Here is a 15,188-nt window from a genome sequence, read left to right as displayed (position 1 = left end):
TTGGGACGTCCTCCCACCTCCTTGGCCGCCACCCCTTGTTCCTATATAAGTAGATCCATCTAGTAGCTTTTTCCTTGGAATTTGTTTAGTTAAAAGTTAGCCATTGCAACTTCGTGTACTTCGTTTGTGTCCAACGACCAGACCAAGACCGCTTACGGATTCCCACCATTATCAATACTTCATATATATTCGCAATATTCAGATTGCTTTATCATATTCTTGCTCGTTCTTCGATTGCTTGCAGGAATAGACCTTCGTGGTCAGGCTGATCGTGCTTCCGGCATCGTCAGTAACCTCAGGAGATTGGTTTAGCGATTGCTAAGGCGCAACGTCGTGCACGTTTGTAGTCGGATCGTCAAAGCCGACTCCACCAAATCGATAGTTATCATCTCATCGAAAGATCGGGACACCCTCGCCTCTATCACAGGCCCATATAATTTCGAAATACTTGAGTATAGGCTATTTTTAGAGTCCGTATGTGTGGGGAAACAAGAGATAGGGTTGGTTTCGGACCCCTTCCCCAAGGGCCACGAAATTCCCCCCTCTTCCTCCATATATACAGCCCTTAGGGTGTCGTTTAGACTTTGGGTTTTGTTTAGATTAAAAGTTTGCCATAGCTGCAACTTCGCGTACTTCGTTTGTGTTCAACGACCAGACAAAGGCATCACAGAACCCCACCTTGATCAATAAAGCTTTCATCTTATATTCGCAATATCCAGATTGCATTCTCAGTTTCTTGCTTGTTCTTCGTTTGCTCGCAGGAAACAGACCCTCGTGGTCAGTTTGATCGTGCTCCGGCGTGGTCAATAACCTCTCGGAGTTGGTTTAGCGATTGCTAAGGCGCGATGTCATTGCACGTTCGTAGTCGGATCGTCAAAGTCGACTTCCACCAAAGCGATATCCATCATCTCATCGAAAGACGGGACACCTTTGCCTCTATCACATACAAGTCGAGCATAGAGTACAAATCTCTTTCAAGATCGGCGCCTATGAAGACACTTCGGAGTGTGATGTCCTTCCGATGACCGTGTGCCACCTCCTTCTTGGACGGCCATGGCAATTTGACCGAGGTGTCATCCACAATGGGCGCACAAACCACTAGCTTCAAGATGAAAGGAAGGGAATATGTGCTACATCCTATGTCTCTGAGCCAAGTGATCGCCGACAAGCAAGCAACCCATCGTGGAGAGAGTAGTGAGAGAGCGAACCACCAAAAAGAGAGTGAGCGCCACAAGCCAAACTTGAGTGCCACCACGATGAGCGACAAGAAAAACTTAGTTCTATTTGCCACCAAACGTGAGATGAGAGAAGTGTGTGAGAACCCATCGAGTGTCCTACACCATGTCCTATTCTACAAGGACGAGGTACCAAAAGCTAACACCTCTCACAATCTTCCTCTCGTGTTATCTTCTTTATTGTAGGAATTCCAAGATGTCTTCCCCGACGAGCTACCTCCGGGTTTACCTCCACTACGAGGCATTGAGCACCGAATCGACCTCATCCCCGGAGCACCTCTACCTAACAAGGCCCCATACCGCGTCAACCTCGAAGAAACCAAAGAAATACAAAGGCAAGTAAAGCATCTCATAGACCATGGACATGTGCGTGAAAGTTTGAGTCCTTGTGTCGTACCGGTCATTCTTGTGCCAAAAAGAGACGGTAGTTTTCGCATGTGTTCCGATTGTAGACCCATCAATGCTATCACCGTTCGCTATAGGTACCCCATTCCACGCCTTGATGATATGCTTGATGAACTTAGCGGCGCCACTATTTTTTCCAAAATTGATCTTAAAAGTGGTTACTATCAAATCCGCATACAAGAGGGTGATGAATGGAAAACCGCTTTCAAAACAAAGTTTGGTCTATATGAGTGGTTAGTCATGCCTATGGGTTTATCTGAAGCACCCAGTACTTTCATGCGCCTTATGCATTATGTGTTTTGCCCTTACATTGGTGAATTTGTTGTTGTCTACTTCGATGATATCCTTGTTTTTAGCAAATCTCTCAAAGAGCATGTCACCCACCTTCAAACCGTGCTACAAACTCTTCGAAAAGAGCAACTTTATGCTCATATGGAAAAATGCCTCTTTGGTGTTGATAAGCTTGTTTTCTTGGGTTTTGTAGTCTCTTCTAAGGGTGTTCATGTTGATGAATCTAAGATCAATGCTATTAAAACTTGGCCCCAACCAACCAATTTGCAACAAGTGCGTAGTTTTCTTTGTTTAGCCGGTTTCTACCGTAGATTTGTGAAGGATTTTAGCACCATTGCTTCACCTTTGCATGCTTTGAGAAAGAAGAATGCACCCTTTGTTTGGGGACCATCTCAAGATAGCGCATTCAATGAGCTTAAAATTTTGCTTACTCATGCCCCCGTGCTTGCATTACCCAACTTTGACAAACCTTTTGAAATTCATTGCGATGCTAGTGGTAATGGCATAGGAGGTGTGTTAACGCAAGAGAAGCGCCCCATAGCATACTTTAGTGAGAAACTTTCCGGAGCGCAACTCAATTACCCCATCTATGACAAAGAGCTATATGCTTTAGTCCGAGTTTTGCATGAATGGGAACATTACCTTCGCCCTCATGAATTTAGCATCCATACTGATGAGGACATCAATACCATTGTTACACCCACAGGCCCTGCTACTATACATACTGGACCAATTACTAGAGCTCGCGCACGCCAATTAAATTACCAGGTACTTTCGTTTCTTGGTAATGATTCTAATGTTCATGAGAATATGATGCTGCCTAAATTGGATACATTTGTTTTGCTTACAAATGAAGGGCCTAGCTTTGAGAAGGATGAACATTGGAGCAAGAACAAGCATGGAGATGATGGCATGCGCATGGGGAACAAGAACGGAGTTACAAGTGATGATTTCAGGACGTTGAAGCCACCATAATGCGTGCATGAAGCCTTGGACGAAATATACAAGAGGCTACTTCATAACTTTCGTCCAGAGGCTATTCTAGGTGCTGCGTCACCTTATTATTGGGCCAGGCCCATGTAATTTCGAAATACATAAGTATAGGCTGTTTTTAGAGTCCGTATGTGTGGGGAAACAAGAGATAGGGTTGGTTTCGGACCCCTTCCTCAAGGGCCACGAAATTCCCCCCTCTTCCTCCATATATACAGCCCTTAGGGCGTCGTTTAGACTTTGGGTTTTGTTTAGATTAAAAGTTCGCCATAGCTGCAACTTCGCGTACTTCGTTTGTGTTCAGCGACCAGACAAAGGCGTCACAGAACTCCACCTTGATCAATAAAGCTTTCATCTTATATTCGCAATATCCAGATTGCAATCTCAGTTTCTTGCTTGTTCTTCGTTTGCTCGCAGGAAACAGACCCTCGTGGTCAGGTTGATCGTGCTCCGGCGTGGTCGATAACCTCTCGGAGTTGGTTTAGCGATTGCTAAGGCGCGACGTCCTCGCACGTTCGTAGTCGGATCGTCAAAGTCGACTTCCATCAAAGCGATATTCATCATCTCATCGAAAGACGGGACACCTTTACCTCTATCACATACCGACCATGAAACACTTAAATACTTAAGGGTCAAACTAAGTTGAACAAGCGTCATGCTAAGTGGAGTGAATTTATTGAGTCATTTCCTTATGTCATCAAGTACATTAAAGGTAAGGAAAATATTGTGGCGGATGCACTTTCCCGTATACGCATGCTTGTTACACAACTTGAGTTGATTGTCATTGGTTATGAGCACATAAAAAACTTGTATGAGCATGATCCTACATTTGCTATTCCTTATGCCAAGTGTTTGACGCATACTTCTTGGGATCGATATTACCTCAAGGATGGTTATCTTATGAGAGCTAACAAACTTTGCATCCCTGAGTCTTCTCTTCATTTGTTACTTTTGCAAGAATCTCATGGAGGAGGACTAATGGGACATTTTGGACGCGACAAGACATTCACCACGCTCTCCAAGAACTACTTTTGGCATAAGATGTTTCACGACGTCAACCGCTTCACCAACCAATGCTCTACATGTCGCAAAGCTAAGTCTAAAGCTCAATCTCATGGCCTTTACATGCCACTTCCAATTCCATATCAACCATGGGAAGATATTAGCATGGATTTTTTCCTTGGTTTGCCTCGAACTAGAAATGGCAAGGACTCTGTATTTGTTGTTGTGGACCGATTCTCCAAAATGGCACATTTCATTCCTTGCAACAAGATAGACGATGCTTCACATGTTGCACTTTTGTTTTGTAGGGAAATCTTGCACCTTCACGGAGTGCCAAAGACGATTGTCTCGGACCGCGACGTCAAGTTCTTGAGTTACTTTTGGAAGACCTTGTGCGCCAAGCTCGGAATCAAGCTTTTGTTCTCTTCGGCATACCATCCACAAACCAACGGCCAAACGGAGGTGACAAACCGTACGCTCTCCACTCTACTACGCGTGTTGATAAAGAAGAACATCAAGGAGTGGGAGGAGTGCCTACCTATCGCCGAGTACGCCTACAACCGTGCAAGACATTTGACTACCGGCAAGTCCCCGTTCGAGGTCGTCTACGGCTTCAACCCGCTGTCCCCATTGGACATTCTTCCTCTACCACTACAAGAGCGCACAAACATGGACGCGAGTGCCCGAGTCAACTACCTCATGAAGATGCATGAAGATACAAGGCATACCATCGGGCGCCAAGTACAACGATGCGCGACCAAGCTCAACGTCAATAAGCAACCCATGATATTCCAAGTTGGAGATCCTGTGTGGCTACACCTTCGCAAGGACCGCTTCCCCAACGAACGCAAGTCCAAACTTCTACCACGAGCCGATGGACCCTTCAAGGTGCTTGCACGCTACAACAACAACGCTTACAAGATCGACCTCCCACGCGACAAGTACTCCGTGAGCGACATCTTCAACATCAAAGATCTCTCCCCGTACCATGGTGATGAGGATTTCGATCCGAGGTCGGATCTTTCTCAAGGGAGGGGAGATGATGCGGAGCATCCTACAGTCATCCCCATGGACCTACCACCGTCCCATCAAGAGCCAAGAGGACCCATGACACGAGCACGAGCTAGAGCTCTTGAGAACTAGGTGACCTCCTTCCTTAGTGATATCACATATGATCCACTCGAGACATGGCTACTACCTAAGTCCGATATGCTATGCATGATCAGGTGTCAAGAGGACTCTCCCGAAGATGCTCGTGAAGACGGACAAGCCGCCAAGTCCATGGATGAAGAGAACCAACGGAAACGGTCAAGAACACCTCCCAGGCCCCGGACATCCGGCCAGTACCCTGGACATCTGGCCCCTGGAGCGTCATCCACAGCAGCCTCCCAGCCGCCCAACATCTACAGGCCCCGGACATCCGGCCCGAGCCCGGAAATCCGGCCAGACGCCCGGACATCCGGCGCCACGCACCAGAACCTACAGAAGCTAAACCCTCCAGCCCGGACATCCCGCCTCCTAGCCCGGACATCCGGCCCCTCCCGAAGCCCCGGACATCCGTCCCGTCGCCCGGACATCCGGCTCCGCCTCTCCGCGCACAGTAAAGGGCCGAGGCCCATGTACCCTTTCGCCCCCTAGACTATATATACTCCATCCCCTTCCTCTTTCTAGGGTTAGCAAAGGATTAGCTCATTTAGAGATAGAGCTTTGCTCATCCATACGGATCTACTCCACGAGAGAGACTGCGGCCCCTCTACGGAGGAGATCCACCTTGGATTCAAGACCCCCTCATGGGTGGCCCCCATTAAGACCTCCTCACGGAGAAGAACCGGTTACCTCTTGTATCATCCCTTGTTGACTTTGGATCGTGTATCTCCCCTTGTGTTTCGAGGATCTAGCACATGTTTAATCGAATCTGTTGGTTTGAGTGATTCTCTCGTGTTTCCCCTCGTGTTTCCCCTCGTGTTCTTCGTGTTCTTCGTTGGGATCCGCTCCTTTCGTGAAAGATCGGCCGTATAGGGTTCCACCCTACATCAATGTCACAAGCAAGGTCCATGATAAGTAGGTACAGTGCAATTGATCTAGCAAGCAACGATGATGTTGAAACACCACGAGATGTGGACCTTGAATCTAATATATCAGTTTATCTTTGAGACTACTATACATGCACCAGTTATGATCCAAGCACTTGATAGGAAAAAACCATGTCTACGCCAAGCAATGAAAAACTACACAAACCAAGGTACATCAGTGTGCGGTAAAGATTAAAGATTTTTTAGTACGAGTACATCGCATACTTTTAAGTAGCGATGCACACTTCTCGCATAATGAATCATATGCATACACATTACTTATTGAAGAAACAACTTGAGGGGTACTTGCCTCTTAGTTGCACTCTCATTATTTTGAATAAACTGAATTATAATGGGACAAATTTATTAAATTTGGCAAGTAAAATAAAAACAAATTCCCAACATGTAATCCCTTAATTTCTTTTTACTTTGCATATAACTTTTTTCATAAGTCAGTCTTTGTAGTGTATGACTAGGTCTATGGGAAAATGTATCATGAATTCAATTTTCATGTAGTATAACTTTAATATTGTGAATAACTTTTAACAAAAGACATCAGTCAGTAATACTAAAGTTATATAGGATGAAATTTGATTTCTTGATGCATCTAATGACATTGAGTTGGTATTGTGTATGTCGATGTATTTAAGGAGACCAATATTAATGTAACATCACTCGGGGTCAGATGTAATAAAACTTCAATGTTCATAGGTTACTTAAAAGAGCAAATTTCCCTAAAAGACAACCGTAGGCATGCATGATATAAAAGTCACTCTTGAATTTTACAATAGCTGGTACCGAAGGAGAATTGTTAAACAGGGGACAATCGAATGTATGTTGCATGTAATGTAATACAATAGAAGACACACACACACACCACCTTAGATATTAAAACAAAGGAATACCAATGTTCAAGTGGGCATATTATATCATATGAAAAAAGTTGTCACTTAGCAAAAAATCATATAAATTTAGCAAAAGATACAAGTTAATGCAAAACTATAGTTAACAAATCAAAACGAACAAGTTATCACGACAATAAGCAATCCATAAATTAATTTTATTGTTTATGGGCAAGTGATTGCAAGATGTATAAAGGAAGAGTGATGAGGACATCAATACCATTGTTACACCCACAGCCCCTGCTGCTATACATACTGGACCAATTACTAGAGCTCACGCACGCCAATTAAATTACCAGGTACTTTCGTTTCTTGCTAATGATTCTAATGTTCATGAGAATATGATGCTGCCTAAATTGGATACATTTGTTTTGCTTACAAATGAAGGGCCTAGCTTTGAGAAGGATGAACATTGGAGCAAGAACAAGCATGGAGATGATGGCATGCGCATGGGGGACAAGAACGGAGTTACAAGTGATGATTTCAGGACATTGAAGCCACCATAATGCATGCATGAATCCTGGGACGAAATATACAAGATGCTACTTCATAACTTTCGTCCAGAGGCTATTCTAGGTGCTGCGTCACCTTATTATTGGGCCAGGCCCATGTAATTTCGAAATACTTGAGTATAGGCTATTTTTAGAGTCCGTATGTGTGGGGAAACAAGAGATAGGGTTGGTTTCAGACCCCTTCCCCAAGGGACACGAAATTCCCCCCTCTTCCTCCATATATACAGCCCTTAGGGCGTCGTTTAGACTTTGGGTTTTGTTTAGATTAAAAGTTCGCCATAGCTGCAACTTCGCGTACTTCGTTTGTGTTCAACGACCAGACAAAGGCGTCACAGAACCCCACCTTGATCAATAAAGCTTTCATCTTATATTCGCAATATCCAGATTGCAATCTCAGTTTCTTGCTTGTTCTTCGTTTGCTCGCAGGAAACAGACCCTCGTGGTCAGGTTGATCGTGCTCCGGCGTGGTCAATAACCTCTCGGAGTTGGTTTAGCGATTGCTAAGGCGCGACGTCATCGCACGTTCGTAGTCGGATCGTCAAAGTCGACTTCCACCAAAGCGATATCCATCATCTCATCGAAAGACGGGACACCTTTGCCTCTATCAAGTGGTATCAGATTTCCAGGTTGCTCGGTGAGATTTTACAGTTTTTCATAGTTTAGATCGAGTCTGTTCTTCATACCTACAGTCCACGAAAAAGCCACACAAAAAAAATTAGGGTTAGTTCATCATATCCGAACCAATCTGAGCCTTTGCATAATCTTTTTAGGGTTTTTGCTTTGTTGAATTTGCGGTTGCATCGTCGTGTCAAGTTGCTGGTCTTAGAGTCTAGTCTTTTAGAGTTTCGAGTTCTGGTCATAAGTTGTCACGCCGCCGCCGCACCATCATCATCGCCTTGCCATCTACCACCATTGCTTATCCGCCACCGCTCTGAATCCGTATCCATATACCACCACCAATCCGTATCCATATACCAACACCGATCCGTATCCATATACCACCACCGCTACCATATACCACCACCGCTGCCATATCCTACCACCATATATCCACCACCAATCCGAGTTCTTTTCATATTCGGTTTGTTTTAGAGATCCATCTATTTTCCGTTTCGTGTTTCCTTGCCTTAGTAGGTCTCGGAAAAAAAAAGAGTCTGGAGACCCCCGGGCAGTTTTTAGGCCAAAATTTCGGCGACCAATTTTTTTCCCTATCCTATTTTTAGGTCCCGGGGAGTGTTTTGAGACACTCGCCATCATAGTGATTTTTTGTCCCACTTTTTCGTCGTCGCTGCCCTGATTTCCAAAAAAAAAATTAGTCAAAAAAATTTTGTGCCTATCCTGTCAGTTTGACCTGGGAAGAGTTTTGAGACACTCGCCATTATAGTGATTTTTCGCAAAAAAAAATAAAAAAGGAGCGCAAAAAAAAAGAGCGCGAAAACAAAAAGAGCAAAAATAATAATTTCCAGAGTGTGCTTTTCCCTTGTTTACGTGCAGTGCCGTGATTTTGTTAGTGTTCTAGGCTCGCGTCTCTAGCACGGTCTAGCCTAGGACCAGCACAGTACCGTCGTTGAGCGTTTATTCAACTTTGCATCTCTGAATTGATTATTGCTGACCATTTTTGCTACCATATTATAAGCCTTCCCAGCTCCACATACATCTACATCGTGTGTTTGACTCTCCCTGGTAATCGCTCTATCCAAGCTTTGAGAGTTTTGACTACAACGGTTGCCTATCACCACCTGCTGCTGGGTAAGAACTGGTAAGAATTTGAGATTCGCTTGAAGGATTTGTGACACACCACCATCACCACCACTTCCTAGTAGTCTATAGGATCATATTCTTTTGTGTTTCTATTGCTGCTAACCATGGCAGGATCACAAGCCGATGAGACTGATTGGGAGAACATGACGAACAAGGACTTGCATGATAAATTTCAGCAAATGATGAGTGGCCAAGTGGGAGATGTGCTAAACAGATTTGAAGAGGCTATGGAGAAGATAGATGCCGTGGAGAAGTCGTTCGAGACAAAGCTGGATAACAAGTTTACTGAATTACTCAAGCATCTTCCCCAACCACCACCGGCTGCATATGTCGCACCTCTACAACAACAACAACAACCACATCTCCAACGCCGCCTTCCAAATCAAGTGGGACGAGCACAGCGCGTTCCAATTGAGACTGGTCAAAATTCGGGTGCCGCTGCACCTACTGTTGATGCTTCTTTGGCTCCTGCTACTGCGGCGGCTGAGGAGGATGACGATTATGCGGGCGATTATGAGGATGAGGTTGATCAAAATCAGAACTACGTGCAGCCACCAGCACCACCACCAGCAGGTCGACCTCAGGTATATATTCACAACGGTAGGCCGGCACCACCACCTCAGGTACGAGATCATGACCATCTCCCTAAACTGAAATTGAATATTCCACCATTTGAGGGTAGATATGTTCCTGATATATATCTTACTTGGGAGTTAGAAACTGAACAACTATTTACATGTTTACAATATCCTGAGGAGAGACGTGTTCCTGCTGCTGTTTGTGCTTTCACTAGCTTTGCATGTGTTTGGTGGTCTGAACATTGTAGATTATATCCTGTTCCAGCTACTTGGGCTGCTTTGAAAACTGCTATGCATACTCGTTGGGTTCCACCATATTATCAACGTGAATTGCTTCAAAAACTGCAGCGTTTACGGCAAGGAAAAAATTCTGTAGAAGAATATTATCAGGAATTACAAACTGGCATGATTAGATGTGGTATTGTTGAGGAGAATGAAGCTATGCTTGCACGTTTTATGGGTGGATTAAATAAAGAGATTCAGACCATTCTAGAGTATAAGGATTATAATAATATCACTCGTTTATTCCATCTTGCTTGTAAAGCTGAACGTGAGGTGCAGGATCGACAGGCATTGGCGCGAACTAACTTTTCTGCAGGTCGACCTTCATCATGGACACCACGTGCATCCTCTACTTCCACTTCACCATCACCTCCATCAGGTGCCACCTCCAGCCGTGATACAAGAAAGCAGGCACAACCACCACTCTCTGCCAAGAGCACACCTGTCGGGCCTGCGCAGAGCTCTTCTTCTTCCATGGCGTCAACAGGGCATACAAGTGATATTATTTGTCGTTGTTGTAAGGGAAGACGACATTTTGCGAGAGAATGCAAATCTCAGCGTGTGATGATTGCTACTGAGGATGGTGGGTATGAGTCCGCTAGTGACTATGATGAGGAGACTTTGGCTCTTATTACACGTGAAGAACATGGTGGAGATGATTCTGAAAATGAGACGCAATACATGGCTCCTGAAGACGCTGACAGGTATGAATGTTTAGTTGCTCAACGTGTTTTGAGTGTGCAGGTCACACAAGCAGAGCAAAATCAGAGGCATAATTTGTTCCATACAAAGGGAGTTGTGAAGGAACGTTCTGTTCGCGTCATCATAGATGGAGGGAGCTGTAACAACTTGGCTAGCATGGAGATGGTGGAGAAACTATCTCTCACCACAAGACCACATCCACATCCTTACTACATCCAATGGTTCAACAACAGCGGCAAGGTTAAGGTAACACGTACTGTTCGTGTGCATTTTAGTATCTCTACATATGCTGATTATGTTGATTGTGATGTGGTACCCATGCAAGCATGTTCCTTATTACTTGGTAGACCATGGCAATTTGATAAAAATTCTGTACACCATGGTAGAAACAATTAGTATACTCTTGTTCATAAGGATAAAAATATTACTTTGCTTCCTATGACTCCTGATTCCATTTTGAAAGATGACATTAATAGAGCTAATAAAGCAAAACAGGAGAAAAATAAGAGTGAAAATCAGATTGTGGCAAAGGAATTTGAGCAACAAATGAAACCTAATAATAAACCATCTAGTGTTGTTTCTGAAATTAAATTGAAAAGTGCATGTTTACTTGCCACAAAATCTGATATTGATGAACTAGATTTCAGCAAATCTGTTTGCTATGCTTTTGTGTGCAAAGAGGCATTATTTTCATTCGAGGACGTGCCTTCCTCTTTGCCCCCTGCTGTCACTAACATTTTGCAGGAGTTCGCTGACGTCTTCCCACAAGACGTGCCACCGGGATTACCACCTATTCGAGGGATTGAGCATCAAATTGACTTAATTCCCGGTGCATCGCTACCCAACCGTGCACCATACCGTACCAATCCAGAGGAGACGAAGGAGATTATGCGTCAAGTACAGGAGCTGCTCAACAAAGGTTATATACGCGAATCTCTTAGTCCTTGTGCTGTTCCTATTATACTCGTGCCTAAAAAGGATGGTACGTCGCGTATGTGTGTTGATTGTCGAGGCATTAATAATATTACTATTCGTTATCGTCATCCTATTCCTAGGCTCGATGATATGCTTGATGAATTGAGTGGCTCTACAATATTCTCCAAAGTTGATTTGCGTAGTGGATACCATCAAATTCGTATGAAATTGGGAGATGAATGGAAAACTGCATTTAAAACTAAGTTTGGTTTATATGAGTGGTTAGTCATGCCTTTTGGGTTAACTAATGCACCTAGTACTTTCATGAGACTAATGAACGAAGTTTTACGTGCTTTCATTGGACGATTTGTGGTAGTCTATTTTGATGATATACTGATTTATAGCAAATCTTTGGAAGAACATTTGGAACATTTACGTGCTGTTTTTATTGCTCTACGTGATGCATGTTTGTTTGGTAACCTTGGGAAGTGCACCTTTTGCACCGACCGAGTATCTTTTCTTGGCTATGTTGTTACTCCACAGGGAATTTAAGTTGATAAAGCCAAGATTGAAGCTATTGAGAGTTGGCCGCAGCCCAAAACGGTCACACAAGTGCGGAGTTTTCTTGGACTTGCTGGTTTCTATAGGCGTTTTGTGAGAGATTTTAGCACCATTGCTGCACCTCTCAACGAGCTTACAAAGAAGGATGTGCCTTTTGTTTGGGGTACCGCACAGGAAGAAGCCTTCACGGTATTGAAAGATAAGTTGACACATGCTCCTTTACTCCAACTTCCTGATTTTAATAAGACTTTTGAGCTTGAATGTGATGCTAGTGGTATTGGATTAGGAGGTGTGTTATTACAAGATGGCAAACCTGTTGCATACTTTTCTGAAAAATTGAGTGGGCCTAGTCTGAATTATTCTACTTATGATAAAGAACTATATGCTCTTGTTCGGACTTTAGAAACATGGCAACATTATTTATGGCCCAAAGAATTTGTTATACATTCTGATCATGAATCTTTGAAACATATTAAAAGTCAAGCTAAACTGAATCGTAGACATGCTAAATGGGTTGAATTCATTGAAACTTTCCCTTATGTCATTAAACACAAGAAGGGTAATAATCGTTCATTGCATTCTACTACTAAGATGTGCCCTTTTGAAATTGTGTATGGTTTCCTACCTCGTGCACCTATTGATTTGTTGCCTCTTCCATCTTCGGAGAAGGTTAATTTTGATGCTAAACAACGTGCTGAATTGATCTTAAAAATGCATGAGTTAACTAAGGAAAACATTGAGCGTATGAATGCTAAATATAAACTTGCTGGAGATAAGGGTAGAAAACATGTTGTGTTTGCACCTGGAGATCTTGTTTGGTTACATTTGCGTAAGGATAGATTTCCTGATTTGCGCAAATCAAAGCTAATGCCACGTGCTGATGGTCCTTTTAAGGTGTTAGAGAAAATAAATGATAATGCATATAAACTTGAGCTGCCTGCAGATTTTGGGGTTAGTCCCACTTTTAATATTGCAGATTTGAAGCCTTATTTGGGTGAGGAAGATGAGCTTCCGTCGAGGACGACTTCATTTCAAGAAGGGGAGGATGATGAGGACATCAATAAAATTATTACACCCACAGTCCCTGCTGCTATACATACTGGACCAATTACTAGAGCTCGCGCACGCCAATTAAATTACCAGGTACTTTCGTTTCTTGCTAATGATTCTAATGTTCATGAGAATATGATGCTGCCTAAATTGGATACATTTGTTTTGCTTACAAATGAAGGGCCTAGCTTTGAGAAGGATGAACATTGGAGCAAGAACAAGCATGGAGATGATGGCATGCGCATGGGGAACAAGAACGGAGTTACAAGTGATGATTTCAGGACGTTGAAGCCACCAGAATGCGTGCATGAAGCCTTGGACGAAATATACAAGATGCTACTTCATAACTTTCGTCCAGAGGCTATTCTAGGTGCTGCGTCACCTTATTATTGGGCCAGGCCCATGTAATTTCGAAATACATAAGTATAGGCTGTTTTTAGAGTCCGTATGTGTGGGGAAACAAGAGATAGGGTTGGTTTCGGACCCCTTCCTCAAGGGCCACGAAATTCCCCCCCTCTTCCTCCATATATACAGCCCTTAGGGCATCGTTTAGACTTCGGGTTTTGTTTAGATTAAAAGTTCGCCATAGCTGCAACTTCGCGTACTTCGTTTGTGTTCAGCGACCAGACAAAGGCGTCACAGAACCCCACCTTGATCAATAAAGCTTTCATCTTATATTCGCAATATCCAGATTGCAATCTCAGTTTCTTGCCTGTTCTTCGTTTGCTCGCAGGAAACAGACCCTCGTGGTCAGGTTGATCGTGCTCCGGCGTGGTCGATAACCTCTCGGAGTTGGTTTAGCGATTGCTAAGGCGCGACGTCCTCGCACGTTCGTAGTCGGATCGTCAAAGTCGACTTCCATCAAAGCGATATTCATCATCTCATCGAAAGACGGGACACCTTTGCCTCTATCAAGTGGTATCAGTTTTCAGGTTGCTCGGTGAGAATTTCCAGTTTCCCCTAGATTAGATTTATTTTCTTACCTATTGTCCAAGAAAAAGCCACAAAAAAGTTAGATCTATTCATCCTTTTGTCCAACGACCAGACCAAGACCGCTTACGGATTCCCACCACTATCAATACTTCATATATATTCGCAATATTCAGATTGCATCAAATTGACTTAATTCCCGGTGCATCGCTACCCAACCGTGCACCATACCGTACCAATCCAGAGGAGACGAAGGAGATTATGCGTCAAGTACAGGAGCTGCTCGACAAAGGTTATATACGCGAATCTCTTAGTCCTTGTGCTGTTCCTATTATACTCGTGCCTAAAAAGGATGGTACGTCGCGTATGTGTGTTGATTGTAGAGGCATTAATAATATTACTATTCGTTATCGTCATCCTATTCCTAGGCTCGATGATATGCTTGATGAATTGAGTGGCTCTACAATATTCTCCAAAGTTGATTTGCGTAGTGGATACCATCAAATTCGTATGAAATTGGGAGATGAATGGAAAACTGCATTTAAAACTAAGTTTGGTTTATATGAGTGGTTAGTCATGCCTTTTGGGTTAACTAATGCACCTAGTACTTTCATGAGACTAATGAACGAAGTTTTACGTGCTTTCATTGGACGATTTGTGGTGGTCTATTTTGATGATATACTGATTTATAGCAAATCTTTGGAAGAACATTTGGAACATTTACGTGTTGTTTTTATTGCTCTACGTGATGCACGTTTGTTTGGTAACCTTGGGAAGTGCACCTTTTGCACCGACCGAGTATCTTTTCTTGGCTATGTTGTTACTCCACAGGGAATTGAAGTTGATAAAGCCAAGATTGAAGCTATTGAGAGTTGGCCGCAGCCCAAAACGGTCACACAAGTGCGGAGTTTTCTTGGACTCGCTGGTTTCTATAGGCGTTTTGTGAGAGATTTTAGCACCATTGCTGCACCTCTCAACGAGCTTACAAAGAAGGATGTGC

Source organism: Triticum aestivum, chromosome 7D (genome assembly GCF_018294505.1).
Source record: "Triticum aestivum cultivar Chinese Spring chromosome 7D, IWGSC CS RefSeq v2.1, whole genome shotgun sequence".
Classification (NCBI taxonomy): Eukaryota; Viridiplantae; Streptophyta; class Magnoliopsida; order Poales; family Poaceae; genus Triticum; species Triticum aestivum.
Note: the sequence above shows the minus strand (reverse complement) of the source record.